The following is a 14,964-nucleotide window of genomic DNA, read 5'->3' as shown; positions in this document are numbered from 1 at the left end:
AGACTTGGGATGCATTGGCGGCCAATACAGCTACTGTAATGCATTCAAGCAACATCAGTTCTTTATCTCTCTGTGTTATCCTCAGGAGAGTGATATCATTCATGGTCACCTGGTTGAAACAGGGGAATTTTATTAAGGGGACATTCAGAGGCAAAATGCGACCTTGTACCAAAAGCACATGTGCTATGTAATGTTAACAGCTTGGTTCACCGTGAAAGAATCTACCCATTGTTCTCTAAAAATGTGTCTTTTAAAATACTACTCTCCCTTCCCCCCCCCCGCAACTGCAAATGTTTCAACATCCCCCTATCATCTCCATCCCAGAGGCTAGCACAGATAAGAAGGTGTAAAAAACACACTGTTTTAAAACCAGTTCCTTAAATTTACCATAGTTTTGATATAAAATTATTCTACTTAACTGCCAGGGGGCAAATTTGTCACGTACACATGGGAGATAGAAGAAGGGCAACATGCAGCGTCAGCTATATCTTAACTCAGGAAGTTTCTTCAAGAGGAAATGTAGCCCAACTCCAAACCTGGAGACAATGGAATTTTCTGTGTCTGTGTTCCATAGATAACTAACTGCTTGGTTTGCAAAATAACGCAAGGGGGGAGCAAGTAGATGAAGAGTAAGGGGTCATAAGAGGGGCAGATACATGTAGCTTGCTAATTATGTATGGTAATGATAGCAAATTTTGGCCAATCATAGAGCGATAGATTATCATAGTCTACTGCATATAATGCTTTGGTGTAAGTGTTCTTGCTGACTTATGAGCTCGAACCCAATTGCAATTGAAATAAACGGATCGCCCCTCCCGGGGCTCCTTGCTTGATTAACTGTGTCTGCCTCTCGTTATTCCTCAGCTGGAACGGACAGGAATTTTTATGACAGTTTGAAGCATCATCAATAGGCATCTCATTCAATATGTCCAGAGCTCTTCCTGTCAATTTTGCTACCAATGTGGCCATTTATTGATCACCAGGGATTGCAAGGAGGGTGCAGAGTCTCTCAAAGATGATGAAATATTCGGCAATATCACTGGATTCATCATACTGTGGACATAATCGCTCCCATTTGTGGATTTTTGGGGATGTGGAGCCAGCTGCTGGAGGGTTTGGTCTCTTCCACTCCATAACAGCCAGTCCATGCTTCTGGGCCTCAATCTGGGCCTCTATTTCTCTGTCTCTTAATTCCAGGGCTCTTTTGTGAGCAGCTTTCTCCCTGGCTGCCTCTGCTTCCATAGTTCCTTTGTGAGCAGCTTCCTCCCTGGCACCCTCTGCTTCTATAGCCCTTCTGTGCGCAGTTGCCTCTGCTTCTTTGAGCTTCAGTTGAAACTCCCGGTCCTTTGCCTTCTCTTCTGCTTCCAGTCTGGCCAGCTCTAGATTAGTAGCTGCCTCCCTGGTAGTCATTTTCCTGTTTTCTTGTGCTGGGACACGCCCCTTTGCAGTTCACTGACACTGGGATGCACTCCGTTCAGGAGCTTCTTAGTTAACAGAGACTTTCCCAGCGCCCAGTGTTCAGCCTTTCTGGGCAGCAATTTGCAACCTGTGCAGTTGTAGCTTCTTCTGCTCTTCACTCTTCAAGAGCTTTGCACAGCCTACAGGGAAGTGGGAGGGAGGCAGTCTTCGAGCCGGCGTGTCTTGTCCGTTTCTCCCTTGCCGCTTGGGCGGAGGCAGGAAGGGAGCAAAACTTTCCCGGCTGAAGGTTTTGTGCTCGGCCTTGAGGATTAAGCCCGAGCGTCCGGCATGGCTGCTGGGAGATGGGTTTCTGAATGCCATCCAGTGCGCTCTTCGGGCCACCAGCTGAAAGCACTGAGGCCAAGAGTGATGGTTTTGAGGCAGCAAAAGGGGGCCTTGGAGGCTCCCAGCAGGTCTCGAGGAGCAAGGAAATAGCACGGGCTTACTTCCGTCCCTGAGTGGGCTCGAGCCACCAGCCTTTCAATTAAGAGCCGTACGTACTGACCCATTGCGCCACAGAGACACAGCTGGAGGGAGCGCAAAAGTCGGGAATCAGCTCAGGGTAGGGTATACCATAGGTGTGCAGTGTTTAGAGAAGAAACAGCAAGGAACTGGACTGGTATCGAGTGAAACTGTATTATGTGTGCCTGATGACTGTACGTTTGAGATAGTTCTGTGGGAAGGAGCAGAAAAGAGCATCGGGGCTGCGGTATAGCGCTTGCGTATGCTTTCTTTGACCTGTTTTGCTGTAAGAGTTAACAGGGAGAGATTGTTAGTCACAGGTCAGTGGGTGGGTATATGCAAATTAGGAGTGTACAGGGAAACCAGTGAGAGGAAGGAGGCTGAAAGACTTCTCTGTCTTTTGAACAGAATTGTGTGTTAACGGTTCTTGCTTTGAATTCCTCCCTTGGAGTCATTTCGGGGAAGTGATCCTCACTTAGAGTTACCTAGTTCTCAAAGTCACGTGAATGGTGTTTGGTGCATGTCTGGGAGCTCGTCATGGTGAGGTAGGAAGCGGTGGGGGCAGAGGGGCTGCGTAGCGTCCAAGGGTGCTGCCATTGTTTCTTTGCTCTCTGTAAGCTAAGATCAAGTGTGCATTACTGGTTATGTACAGTACTCTAAGACTTGAGCCAGAGTGACATCATTTTTTGACTACAAGAAAGGGACCAAATGACCTCCGTTGGATCATATGAACTGGAACCATAAATTTTCTGAACATTAAAACTCACCAAATGAGGGTCAATCCGTCCTTGTCATCATATCCACTCATTATAGTCCACAACCAAACATAGCCACTCTATGAACTTCATACTCTCATATTTCAATGTGTCTACTTTGACCCATCAACCTTTTACCCCCAATCAGGGATATTGCAGATTATGTATTCCTTACGTCACCTGATCTTAAACCAAGCTTTGCACCCTCGATAATCTGTATGTTATTTCCTAATAACCAGAAACTTCTATGCTTAAACTCTGTACTGTTCACTTTTTTTTTTTTGACATGATCTTAATAGAGACATTTATACGGAATGCATCACAGGACACCATCAATACCACATTGAGTAATTGAGACCGCTGAGCAGGGAAATAACCTACTTCCTTCCCTGACACGTACTCATTCGCTACACCGATACTGACATGGACTCCTTATACATTCCATGGTGGCATATCCAAGCCCACTTATCCACTGACACTTTAAAAACTCTTTCACCCCAATCTGGGTCTATGCTGGTTATGGGTGATATGTATGTATCTCTTCACCCTTGCAATTGATACCTGTAATCCCTCATAAATCAAGCCTGACCCCACATGCACAGTACTTCCCTCTTAACGCGTGTATATTTAATTTTAAATGTTAACTTTAATAAAATTTTAAAAACCTGTTCTTATCGGTTTAATATCTGATATGTCCTTTATTTGAGGACTGTATGTTAAATTGATTTTTGAAACAGTGGGCTGGAATAGGAGCTTGCTCTGTCCACCTCATGCATTGACCTGGTATTGCAGTGTCTCCAGGACTGGTGCATCTCCTTTTGGGTAGAATGTTCTGGTTGGAAAAGCAGAAAGAGTTTTACTGTGGTTGATACTTCTTTAAAGCAGACAGAAGGGGCAGGGCAGGGGGTTAGTCTCCCCCCCGCTGGTGGTTCGCGCCCCACCCATGGTGTTGCAATGAAAGAGGCTGCCCAGTCTGCACTTGTAGCGAGGTTCCCTAGAGCAGCATATCTCAACTTTGGCCACCAGGGGATTTTCCTGCAGCCAGGACAGCCTCCTGGGCAGAGATGCAGGTGGAGGGAAAGCAGCAGCCCCTCCCTGCAGCATCCAGCTGTTGCTCCTGGATGCACTGCCTTGGTGTTTGCTGGCGCTACCAGCAGGGGATCAGCGTCATGTACCTCCCAGCCTCCTGGGGACTCCAGGCAGCACATCTGCAGGCATGTGGGCCTGGGGGTGTTCTTGCCGGGGTAGGAACCTTCAACTCCGCAGGCAGCTGGTGAGTTCCCAACTCACCTATCAGGGGCTGAGAGGCTCTGGGGGAAGACTTTGGGCTTCAGCTTGCAGGGCTCCAGGAGTGGGCTTGGGGCTTCAGTGCCCCTCCCTCCCTCGCGTCAGCCCCAGGGCTCTGGGTTTTAGCCTTCCCACCTCTACCCCTCCCCAGCTCCAGCAACAGGGCTTCAGCAGCGGGCTCTGGGCTTCAGCCCATGGGCTATGGCTTCAGGCTTCAACCCCCGGGGTGGTGGGGCTCCGGCTTGGAAAAGTGGTCAGAGTGACCACCAGCAAGAGTTGGTGCCACACTCTGATGCCACCAAAAAAATTGTGATGAGACCCCTGCTCCAGAGCATGAAGGGGCAGCAGTTGAGGCCAGCGGACAGCCTGGGCTGGGCAGATGCTCGGAGCAGAGCACCAGAGGGCTGTACTGGCTCCTTCCTCAGCACCAAACAATCAATTTCCCCCACCCCTGTGACAGCAGCCTGCAGCTAAGGGCAGTGCCCACTGGGGGTTTCTCGTCTTGCTCCCACTGGGGTGAGCAGGGACCGGGGGGTGTTTCTAGCAGAGCCGTTGGAACTGAATTGGGGAACCAGCTTTTATAACAGGCAGCTCAAGAACAGCATCAGATGAGCAGACTATTGCTTTAACTACTAGGCCACCTGGCCTGATGAACGGCCTCTTATTTCATTGTTTCTAAGGTTTCTGCTTTCTGCAACCTTTTCCCCAAGTTCATTGGCTGGCTGGGTACGGGAGGGTCTGTACTATTGACAAAGACTAAGTGACAGGGACAAAAACCTCAAATCCCTCCTGGTGCGGGAAGCCAGGTTTGCTCCTCAAATTCTGTTGTTTCCTAAATGTCCAGGTCTGGGAATGTGCCACAACAGCATTTAATGGGAAGCTGCCTCAGAACAGTTACACTGCACGGATCTCCTGCGGGGGGGGGGGGGAATTAGTAACATTTTGGGGATCTTTTGGGAAATCAGCCTTTGCTGACAAGGTTTGTCTCTGATCATATTTCACCTTCAGGTGTCATGTAGAGGGATCTCTGGCATATTTTTGGGAGGTAAATAACGAACTCCTAAACTTTCTTTACTCAAATTTAAAAATTAAAAAAAAGGGTCTCATGATGTTGAAGTTGGGGAATTCAATCTCTGTTCTTGTGGGGGGTTGTTGCTTCTTTACAGCTGACTCAGAGCTTCCAGCCTCAGGCTGCCCCTACCTCAGCGCCAGGCACACCGGACTGTTAGCTGCACCCACTGTCCTTGCCGGGGGCCCCTGCTGAACCCTGGGAGGCTGCACTGCAGTGCTGGGGTGACTCTGCAGGGAAGAAGCTGCTGTGGAGCAATGTAGAGCAGGTGCAGGAAGGAGCCGGGGTCACTAGTCACATTCTGAACTGCCCAATGTTCCACATTTGGGAATGGGTGAGACCAATTCTAAAGGGAAGGTGAATGCAGAGCAGTGACACTGGAGGTGCCCAGACCTCCACTGGGGGCGGTGCGGAAATTAATAATGGGAAGATCATTTGCAAAATTAGTCGTCACTGACAAGATTTGGCTGTCTTCTTATTTCACGTTGTGGTGTTATTTAGAGGAATCAGGACATATTTTTACTCTATTATTTAAACACAACTTTATTTAATCAATCCAAAAACTTAGTGTCACTTATTTTTTCTCTCTCCTAGCAAGAATGAATTGAATTTTTGACTTTCTGGAAAGTGCAGAGAGATTAAATGTGGGGAATTCAGTCTCTGTGTTTGTGAGCTCATGTTTTCCTCTCACAGTTCAGTGCCTGCATTGAAATACCAAGAGGGATCTAAGGGCTGGTGGACGCTGGGCACTTAACTGGCAGAGTGACGTCTCTCAGGGTGTGAAAAATCCACCTCCCTAAACCAGTATAGTTAAGCTGACCTAAGCCCTGGTTAGATAGTGCTAAATAGAAGGAAGAATTGTTCTGTCAATGTAGCTCTATTACAGGGATGGGAAAACCCCTCCAGTCACTGTAGCAGCTGCCTACTCCAGAGTGCTTTAGCAGTGCCACAGCAGCGTTTGAAGTGTAGACAGCCAAACAATGAGACTAGATCTGGCTCCAGTTATAGATGCTCAGGTACTAAGGCTATAGTAATAACAATAGTCAAGTGCTTCCACAGTGGGTAGGATTTAAACCTGCACAGGGTAACCCCAAGGGATTTCTAGTCCAGTCCCTTAACCACTCAGCCACAACTACTTGGTGTTGAGTGGCTCTTTCTCTACATGATGATTCAGCTCTCACAGAATTGTCACTTCAAATTGCTCACAACAGCTTCCCCAGCACACTCACAGCTGCACATCAGTGTAAGTGTGTCCTTGGCTGAACAGTAAGAATTTCTGCCCATTCCCTTCTGGCTGGAGCAGGATGAGAGTGTGTTTGTGTTAACGACATTGCTGTAGATCGTTGTTTATTCCCCACGTTAACAATTCAGACAGTCCCTTTCCCATTCAAATCTCCAGCACATCATTCCAATAGCAGGGGGCAGGTTTTATCTGGGGCATGGACATTTTTCAGGGGGTTGGTGCATGAACTCAACCTTGACATTTCATGGACTAACAACAGCAGCAGAAAGAAAGAGCCGAGCCAATAACTCCCTGGCAGGGATGCAGGTGCCACATCCCCTCTGTCTGACCATCGTCATTGCAGGAGAGAAGGGTTCACTGGAATTGAATGCCCTGGCTCACACCAGAGACACAGAGAGGTTTTGCTGGTCATGGATCTGTGTAAAGGAAATTGTGTGTCTGTGTGAAATTGAGGTGGGAAATGAAACGTCCATGTGGTGGCCCAATGCCCTAAGGAATGTGGGTGAAGGACTCGGGCTGAGAAATGATTTAACAGGGGTTAGTTTTAATTTATTGCCCTGATTAAAAACTATGGCTAAAAGCCAGCCATGTTGTTAGTACTTGTACCTGTGTAGGGACACCCCAGTGGGTGTCAAGTCCATTGCCTTCACCAGGGGTAGTCGATTATTTTATCAACATCCAAATTTCTTGGTCAAGGTCTAGACTCCAGAGAAAACAATACACTGCTGATAATAAGAAGTATATACAAAATTTTTCAGTCACTATAGCCATAACTATGGTGTGTCATGTTTCACTCTTTATATCTGGCGCCACCTCCTTTCTCTTTGGCATTATAGGTGACCAAGGCTAAACTAAACATCTCAGATACCAGGGAGTGTTTGTGTTCATTCCTGCGAGCTACACAGGGGTTTGATGTTGCTGTTTTCAATCCTCCGGCTTTGCTGGGATAAGGAACAATTCAGGCTGTCACTGAACTGAAGGAGGGAGATCATTTTGTGACAGGGAGAGGGATGCCTCCTCTAAGAGGTGTTTGTCTGGATGGCAGCCCTGGTTCCCAGGTCTCCCCTGAGGGAAGAAAGCTTCTATGCAAAATACCAAAACTTTTAAGGGAGAGGAGGGAAAAGCGATGGGCACAGGATGGGACCAGTATGAACCACAACATGGTTCTTTTATGTGGGATGACTCTGAACATTGACTGATCCCCACTCCCTTGTGTTTGAAGAGAAGTTTACTTTTGCACTTGAGAAACTATAAGGCTGAAGCAATTTTATGGGTGGTGACACTAGGATTCAAGGGTTACTTAGTGTTGTTAAAAAATGTTAAAAAAAACTTAGCTTCAACTTGAGCTGCCTGTTATTAAAGGCTGGTTTCCGCAGGTCAGTTGCAAAAGCTCTTCTAGAAATACCCTTGGTTCTCTCATACCTCGGTGGGAACTAAAGGAAAACCCCACAGTGCTGCCCTTGGCTCCAGGCTGATTTTTCCAGGGAGGGGGGTGGAATTGACTTGTGGGGGAGACTGCAGAAGATCAGCACTCCTCAGGTCACTTCTCTCCCCTTAGGTGAGCTAAATATTGCTCTCTCCTGGCTCCCATTCTAGCAGCTGGATGCCAAGGAGCAATTTCCCCACAGGAAGTGCATTGAGTGCCCCTGTGGTGTTGGGGGGGCTAGCGCTGCTGCTGGCTGTGGGGGTTGGCAGGGGGGTTGATGTCTGCACACTCTCAGCTGCCAAGCCGGAGGGGGCACTTCGGACCTTACCAGACTGGCTCAGTGAAGGTGGGGGGTTGACAGACCAATACAGACGCTCTCCAGAGCACGGAGCAGCATCCGCCCATGCAGCCAGGCAATCAGCATTTCTACAGCCTGGAGCCGAGGGGGAGGCTGCAGCTGCTGTTCCAGCTCCTTGGGGAAAGGCCCTGTCAGCCAACAGACACTTCTTACTCACCACAGCTAAGGGCGTCGGGTTCCTCCGGTGGGGGGGGAGCAGCCGTTCGTTTTACTGTTCGCACTCCTCTGTAGTGTTAAAATCGGGGAGGGGAGGCAGAAGCCCCACTTCCCTCCCTAAATGACATCCAGTGGGGGAAGCCAGGACAACAGGGTGGGGCGGCAAGTGGTGGTCAGACTCTTGCCGCCAGGTTCTAGTCTAGCTCAGGGTCCAGCTCAACTTCCTCCCCACGCCACTGGCCCCCAGTCCCCTTCCACCACCAGGTCAACCCAGGAACTAAGGCAGGAACGGGGTAAGGAAGCAAGTCAAGCTGAGCAAGGCAGGCAAAAGCAAGTCTTGTCTTCATGGCCCATTCACAATGACGTCCTTGTTGTGTGCCAGGGCTGCCAAAACATCTCAGACAGAGAAGAAGCAGGCCAAAGAGGTGCTTTTCAGGTGCCCATGTAACTCAGTTGGGAGAGCGTTAGACTGAAGATTTAAAGGGCCCTGGTTCAATCCTGGGCTTTGGCAAACTTTTCCTCCCTCTTTGTGCAGGGGTGGCCTGTTTTCTGGCAGTCAGTGGCACCTTTACCTGACGCAATTCCCTGATTTTGAGCTCCCCAGCACAACAACAGAGCCTGGGCTTCTACTCCTACTTGGGCCACCTGACCTTTAACAATGAGCGATGGGAGCTGTCTTTCCCAATCTGGTGGGAAGAGAGTGAGGCAGGGCAGACCTCGGAGATGGTGCCAGAGGAGGCAGGTACTGGGGATGAAAGCTCCTCTGCACAGCTGAGCGAGGGCAGTACTGGGGAAGGGGCATCTGTGAAATTGGCCACGTGGAACGTGGCAGGGATTTGGAGACCCAGGAGGAGGTGCTTGATGTTTAGTGCCTGGGAGCAGCTGGACTTGGACATGGTGGGTGTTCAGGAAATGCACATTAACAACTTTAGGGTAGCTCGATGAGCAGAGGGTGATTGAAGGAAGGGCCCGTCTTTCTGGTCCTCCGGGCAATGGAAGAACGATGTGGCTGGAGTCTTGTTCTTCACATTCGTGGTGCGAGTACAGAAGGTGGTGGAGCGCCAACCAGGGACGGCATTATTGGTGGACTTTGTGCTCCATGGCATTGGTTACCGCTATATTAGTGTGTATGGTCCCCAGTTAAAGCGTGAAAGGGAAGATCAATGGAAGGAACTGGCTCCCTTCCTCTGCACCGCACGGTGTTTGGTGTTGGGGGGAATTTTAATTGTGTCAGCTGGCCTGAGGACCGCCGGTCCCATTTTCCCGACCGTCAGAGGAAACGTTTTTACAATGAGCACTACCTGGTGCAGGTCTGTAGCGAGGTCAGCTTACAGGACGTATTTCTCCGTAGTGGAACCAGTGGAGGGCGGGTGGTAGCCTCCTATTCCTCTGACCCAAACTCACACCAGCCGCAGATGGGGTACACCTTTCTGCAGGGACAGGCCAGGAGTTGCATTGGCCAGATTTACGTGAAGGAGAGCATGTCGACAGCCCAGTGCATGGTGGTGCCAATGGACTGTTCGGATCACGCAGCTCTCACCGTGTGCTCAATGTGGGCAATTCCCTGACCCACGGCAGAGGATATTGGAAGCTGAACATCCAGAGCTTGCAAGATAAATGGGTGGGACGGCAAGGCCTGGCGGTGTTGGCAGAACGGGAAAGTATCAGAGGGTTCTAGGGCAACAGGGGGGATTGGTGGGAGTCGGTGAGGGAGGAGTTGGCGGCTTTGTTCCAGCGGTCGGGCAAACACCACAACATTAAAGAAACCAACGGTGCCAAGTCCTGCAGCATCACCTGTGGGATTTCCACAAGAGCATCCAGGCAGGGGAGCTAGTCAGCGTGTGACTGTACGACCAGATCAAGTGACAGCTGGCTGAGTTCCAGGAGATGAGGCTGCAGCTAGCCGATATGAGCAGGACCACCGAGTGAAGGGGGGGTGGCCTCCCCTGACATATTTGCAGCCTACAGGGAATGGAGACAAAGCAGGGGGATGTGGGGACTCAGGCGGGACCCATGGATCCAGTAGTGCAGGGCCACAGTCGATGGAGGAGGAGAGAGAGTCCTGCAAGAGGAAGCCGCTGGTGGGAAGCAATAAGTGTGGAGTGCAAACCAGCCAGCTGAGAGTCACAGGGGTGCAAAAAAGGAATCAGCAGCAGGTCCCATGGTGTAATGGGCAGCACTCAGGACTTTGAATCCTGAAATCTGACTTCAAATCTCAGTGGGACCTCCTAGAGCTATGTTGGTTTGCTCCAAATCCCTGGAGCGCAATGTGCTTGGTTTCCATGTCTCTGGATGCACTACAGTGAGGTTTTTCCCTCCTGCTGGGTGACTGATGCCCACTGGAGATAGGTCTTTGGTCCAGCTGGTTCAATGGGCTGACAACTATAGGTTGGGGTCCTAGAACTTAACAGTCTGGCTAGAGATTCCTGCGAGTTGACCTGATGGTTGTGTTTCTCGCTGCTTCACATGATGCCCACAAGTTTGGTACCTGCACCCGCCACGCTCTTCCTCTTGCCCACATGGTGCTTGAAGAAAGCAGTGCCAGGGCCAGGCTTAATAGTCAGGGCTAGGCAGGAGGGAGGAAGAGTACCAGGCTGGAGCCCAGCACACCTTTCCTCCTCTGGGCACCTAGAGCAGAGGCGGCTGGTGCTGAAAGCTCCAAGAGAAGGTTTATAAGCCACAGAGAAATGGAGGGCTGGGCTAGAGGAGGGGAGGACCATACCTATGTGTGGCCAGTAGACAGCCACAAAGACACCTGGCCAGCGTGCTCCCTGCTTCCTGGCATGCCAAACACCCACTGAAGGCCACCCACAGACGAGCATTCATTCTGCGGCCAGCATCACAAGGTGCTAGGAAAGCAGGGCCAGCCCCCCGGTAGGGCCTCTTACCGTTCCCACTCACGGGGCTCCTTTTAGCAGTGGGCAGGAAAAACAACAACCCACAGTGCGCTGGGCAGTGTCCTTTTGCCTCAGGCTATTAAATCCAGACACCAAAAGCCTTTTGGATGTGCCCGTCCCTTCACTGCACCTCACCCACAGCTGCTGTCCTGGGTCAATGAAAACCCAGAGTTCCAGCTGCGGAGTTCACCTCTCACCTCCTGGGAGGAAAGCCCCTTTCTCCCTCCACTGTCTGGCCACATTGTCGGCCACTTGCCGTTCCACCCTGTCACCACTCTGCTGGCCACCCTCTCTCCTGTGGGATGTCTTGCGGTCCCACCTGGAGCGGCGCAGGCTCCCTAAAAGTAGTGGCCACCAGAGCCCGAACAGTAGCCCCATCCCTTCCATTCGCGGCCACCCCCTGCACCACCCCTCCTCCCCAAGGCCCTGCTCCTAACTGTGGTTTCCCCCCAAGACTCCTCCTCCCACTCACTGCTCTCTGCCCCCTCCACACCCTCACTCACCCTTACGGTCATTACAAGGTGGTAAGGCAGAGACCTCCCATTTTTCAAAGTCCTGGGGTGTTGTTCCCCCGTGTTCAAGCACCCCTGGGTCCCGGCACATCACACAGCTCTCACTGATTTCAGCTGTTAGTGAGGAAGCCTCACTGCTAGCGAAGATTGGACAGTTTCTTGCATGAGAGACACTGTCCCAAAGCAGGACTAATGCTTAGACCTGGTTATCAGTGATTTCAGATCTGTTGGTCTGCAGCAAGACTCTACATTGAGACTTAATCAGCTCTGTTATTACACAGAGAAGAACAAAAGGGTGAAATGGTGCCTGGAACCCTTAAGAAGAATCCACCCCACCAAGTACAATACTTGTCGCTACCTGCTCTCAACCCCACTGAGAATGTTTTGGGGGTCACTCCTTGCCTTTATCAACCTAGGGGCCTGGGACAATAACCATCAACAGGTCCTCCAGTGGCACAATTAGTTAGCACACCGTATTTATAGGGCAGTGCTGAGAGGACCTATGATGATGTTGGGGTCCACTAGGCATAGCTACCAGGTAACTCGGGAGAGCGGAAGACCAAAGTGTCGATGAAACTCTCTTGCTCTGGGCCTATCTGAACCCCCAAACTCCATCTTGTGAACTCTCACCTACTTCTGTGTTTACTGCTTTACATGCTCTGTAGCAGGCTGAAGCAGAAATGTATTGGTCAGCGTTTCTAGTAGATGGCTGCAGTTTCACTCACACTAGCAGAAATAATAGAGATAAGGAGGAGGGAACAGAGGGGTAGTTAGTTTGCAGATGTCTAATTCAAGGTCGCAGAGACTGGGAAAGTTTTCTCACAAGCTTATTGTAATAGTTGTCTGGAAGGGAGGGGTGGGGGAATAGCCAGACAAAGGCTTACACAGAAACAGTTTGGGGTATAAAAGGTAAAAGTTGTTTGTATTTGTTGCACTGGATTTGAGACATGTTGGTCTCCTAGTGCCATTTCAGAGCTCTGAAATAAACTTGGCTTGCTTTCTCCCCTCGGTGTCTTTATTGGTGCTAAGCACACCGGGCCACGGACCTTTGATGTCCCCTCGAGCCCCTTGAGCGGCCAACAGTTTTGGTGTCCCTGGGTGGGCTTGAGGCTGAAATTCAGCCTTGCCCGGATCCCTCCTGGTGGCCGACGGATTACGACGACGACCGACGCCCAGAGCGCTCACCGGTGACTTCATCGGGGGCCTCGGCAGAGACGTGGTTTGTTCGACCCCGGAGGGCACAACGGTGCAACGCACACAGACAGTGGAGAAGCAGCTGCGGGCGACGGTGGGGAACCGGTCCCGTGGATAGGGCGACGGTGCAGAACCGGACCCTTGGATAAGGTAGGAACAGTCCAGTGGGGACTTTATCTGTCTTGACCTGGGGACGCCCAGTGTCTGCCTGTTGTGACTTGTGGACGCCCAGAGTCTCCCTCAGTATGGGGCAGGGACAGAGTACAGCCGGCAGGGTACAGTGTACACCCTTAGAATGCATTCTGGTGAACTGGAAAGTGTTTGGATCTGATCAGTTGATTAAAAGTAAATTGAAAAGGTTCTGTACAGTTGATTGGCCTCAGTACCAGCTGGAGTGCCAAGAAAGGTGGCCACCGGAAGGATCACTTAATTACAACACGATCCTTCAGTTGCTTTTGTTTTGTCTGAGAACAGGTAAATGGAATGAACATCTCTATGCGTATACGTTTATGGTGTTAAGAAATAGGACTGATATTTTGCTCAAGTGCCATTTGACTCCGACAGGCTCGGTAGTATTGGCTGCTAAACCCCAGAACCCTCCCACTGTTGTAATGCCAGAATCGGTGTCCCCTTCAGCTCCTCCACCCCCACAGGCTTTAGAGAGTACCCCCCCCCCCCGTGGGATTGTATCGGTTGATTACTGAGAGTGTGGTAGCCCGTCCAGGAACACAAGAATGGCCAGCACAGATAGTATCTGTATATTCGCATGTACCTTTTAACCCTGTACATTTGGCTGCTTTTAAGGCAGAGGCCGGAGAATTCTCAACGAATCCAAGCAAGTTCATTTCTATCTTTGAAGGTTGTCTAGCTAGCCATAAGCCTGACTGGGATGACTGTAATATACTTATGAGAACCCTGTTGTCTGAAGTGGAGCGGAATCAGGTTACAGCTAAGGCTAAGGAGAAGGCACGGGGAAGGCATTTAAGGTTTAAAGGGAAAGCTATTGGACTCCAGAGGTTGTACAGAGTGGAATCCTCAGAAGTGAGTGTGCTCATCCTGGTTTGTTGCTTCAAAGCTCTGTATAGAAGTTATGTTACTGGAAAGGTGTATGATGGCAATGAGTATGTGTTAATGGTTGGAGGAAAGGTGTCTAAGCGAAGAGTGGAAGGTTCCTTTGGAAGTTAGAAGAAGCTGAGAAAGGGAGAAGAGGAAAAAGCACAGAATGAGTTAACTGAGAGGAAAATACAGCTAGCAGGCTCATCCAAGGACAGTGTACACAGCTAAGACTTGGCTGACAACCAAGAGAAAGGGGGGCCTGAATGTGCCCAAGCAACTGTGAGATCAGCAAAATACTGCAAGGCATAATGAAGACAAACGAAGGGTTAAAAAGCAGCTTTGTTGAACAGTATTGGCTCAAGGATTTAAAAATTCCCCCACTCTGTTCGGCCAGGCTTTGGCCAGAGACTTGGAGGAGTGGGATAATTCAGACAGAGCCCTCCTGCTGCAATATGTAGATGACTTGTTAATTGCTGCTGTGGGTCTAATCCCTTGTCTCAGAGCTACTGTGAGTCTCCTAAACTTTATTGGACTGCGAGGATACAGGGTATCTCAAAGCAAAGCCCAAATTGCTCTTTCAGAGGTTCAATATCTGGGATTTCACATCAGGCAGGGAGAGAGACAGCTCTCAAACGAAAGAAAGGAGGCTATCTGCCAAGTTCCCATCCCCAGCAACCGTAAACGGCTTAGAGCATTCCTGGGCATGGCAGGCTTTTGCAGAATATGGATTCCAGAGTTTGGACTGTGGGCTAAACCTCTGTATGAATGTGTTAAGGGAGCAGATCAAGACCCCTTTCACTGGTCCCCAGAAGCGGACAGGGTATTTAAGATCTTGAAAAGGAAGCTAATGGAAGCTCCAGTCCTCGGCTTGCCCGATATATCTAAGCCGTTCCAACTGTATGTGCATGAACGAAAAGGGGTAGCTTTGGGAATGCTTACCCAGCTATTAGGTGCCTGGAATCGTCCTGTGGCATACTTTTCTAAACAACTGGATCAAGTTTCAAAGGGATGGCCAGCCTGTTTGAGGGCGGTCGCAGCTACTGCTCTAGTGCTTGGGGAAGCTGAGAAACTGACACTGGGAGGAAGTGTGC

The 14,964-nt window shown here is 50.1% G+C and overlaps 3 non-coding genes across 3 annotated transcripts; all 3 read left to right on the top strand.

Annotated features, from left to right (window-relative positions):
* Positions 1-3,302: 3,302 nt before the first annotated feature.
* On the top strand, positions 3,303-3,492 carry LOC135894717 (U2 spliceosomal RNA). The gene has a single exon (XR_010562384.1). It is a non-coding gene; the product is annotated as a U2 spliceosomal RNA (small nuclear RNA).
* Positions 3,493-8,652: 5,160 nt separating this feature from the next.
* Positions 8,653-8,725, top strand: TRNAF-GAA (transfer RNA phenylalanine (anticodon GAA)). The gene has a single exon. It is a non-coding gene; the product is annotated as a tRNA-Phe (tRNA).
* A 1,644-nt stretch (positions 8,726-10,369) lies between these two features.
* Positions 10,370-10,441, top strand: TRNAQ-UUG (transfer RNA glutamine (anticodon UUG)). Its single transcript has one exon. It is a non-coding gene; the product is annotated as a tRNA-Gln (tRNA).
* Positions 10,442-14,964: the final 4,523 nt, after the last annotated feature.

Source organism: Emys orbicularis, chromosome 25 (genome assembly GCF_028017835.1).
Source record: "Emys orbicularis isolate rEmyOrb1 chromosome 25, rEmyOrb1.hap1, whole genome shotgun sequence".
Classification (NCBI taxonomy): domain Eukaryota; kingdom Metazoa; phylum Chordata; order Testudines; family Emydidae; genus Emys; species Emys orbicularis.
Note: the sequence above shows the minus strand (reverse complement) of the source record. Positions and strands in the feature narration are given on the sequence as shown.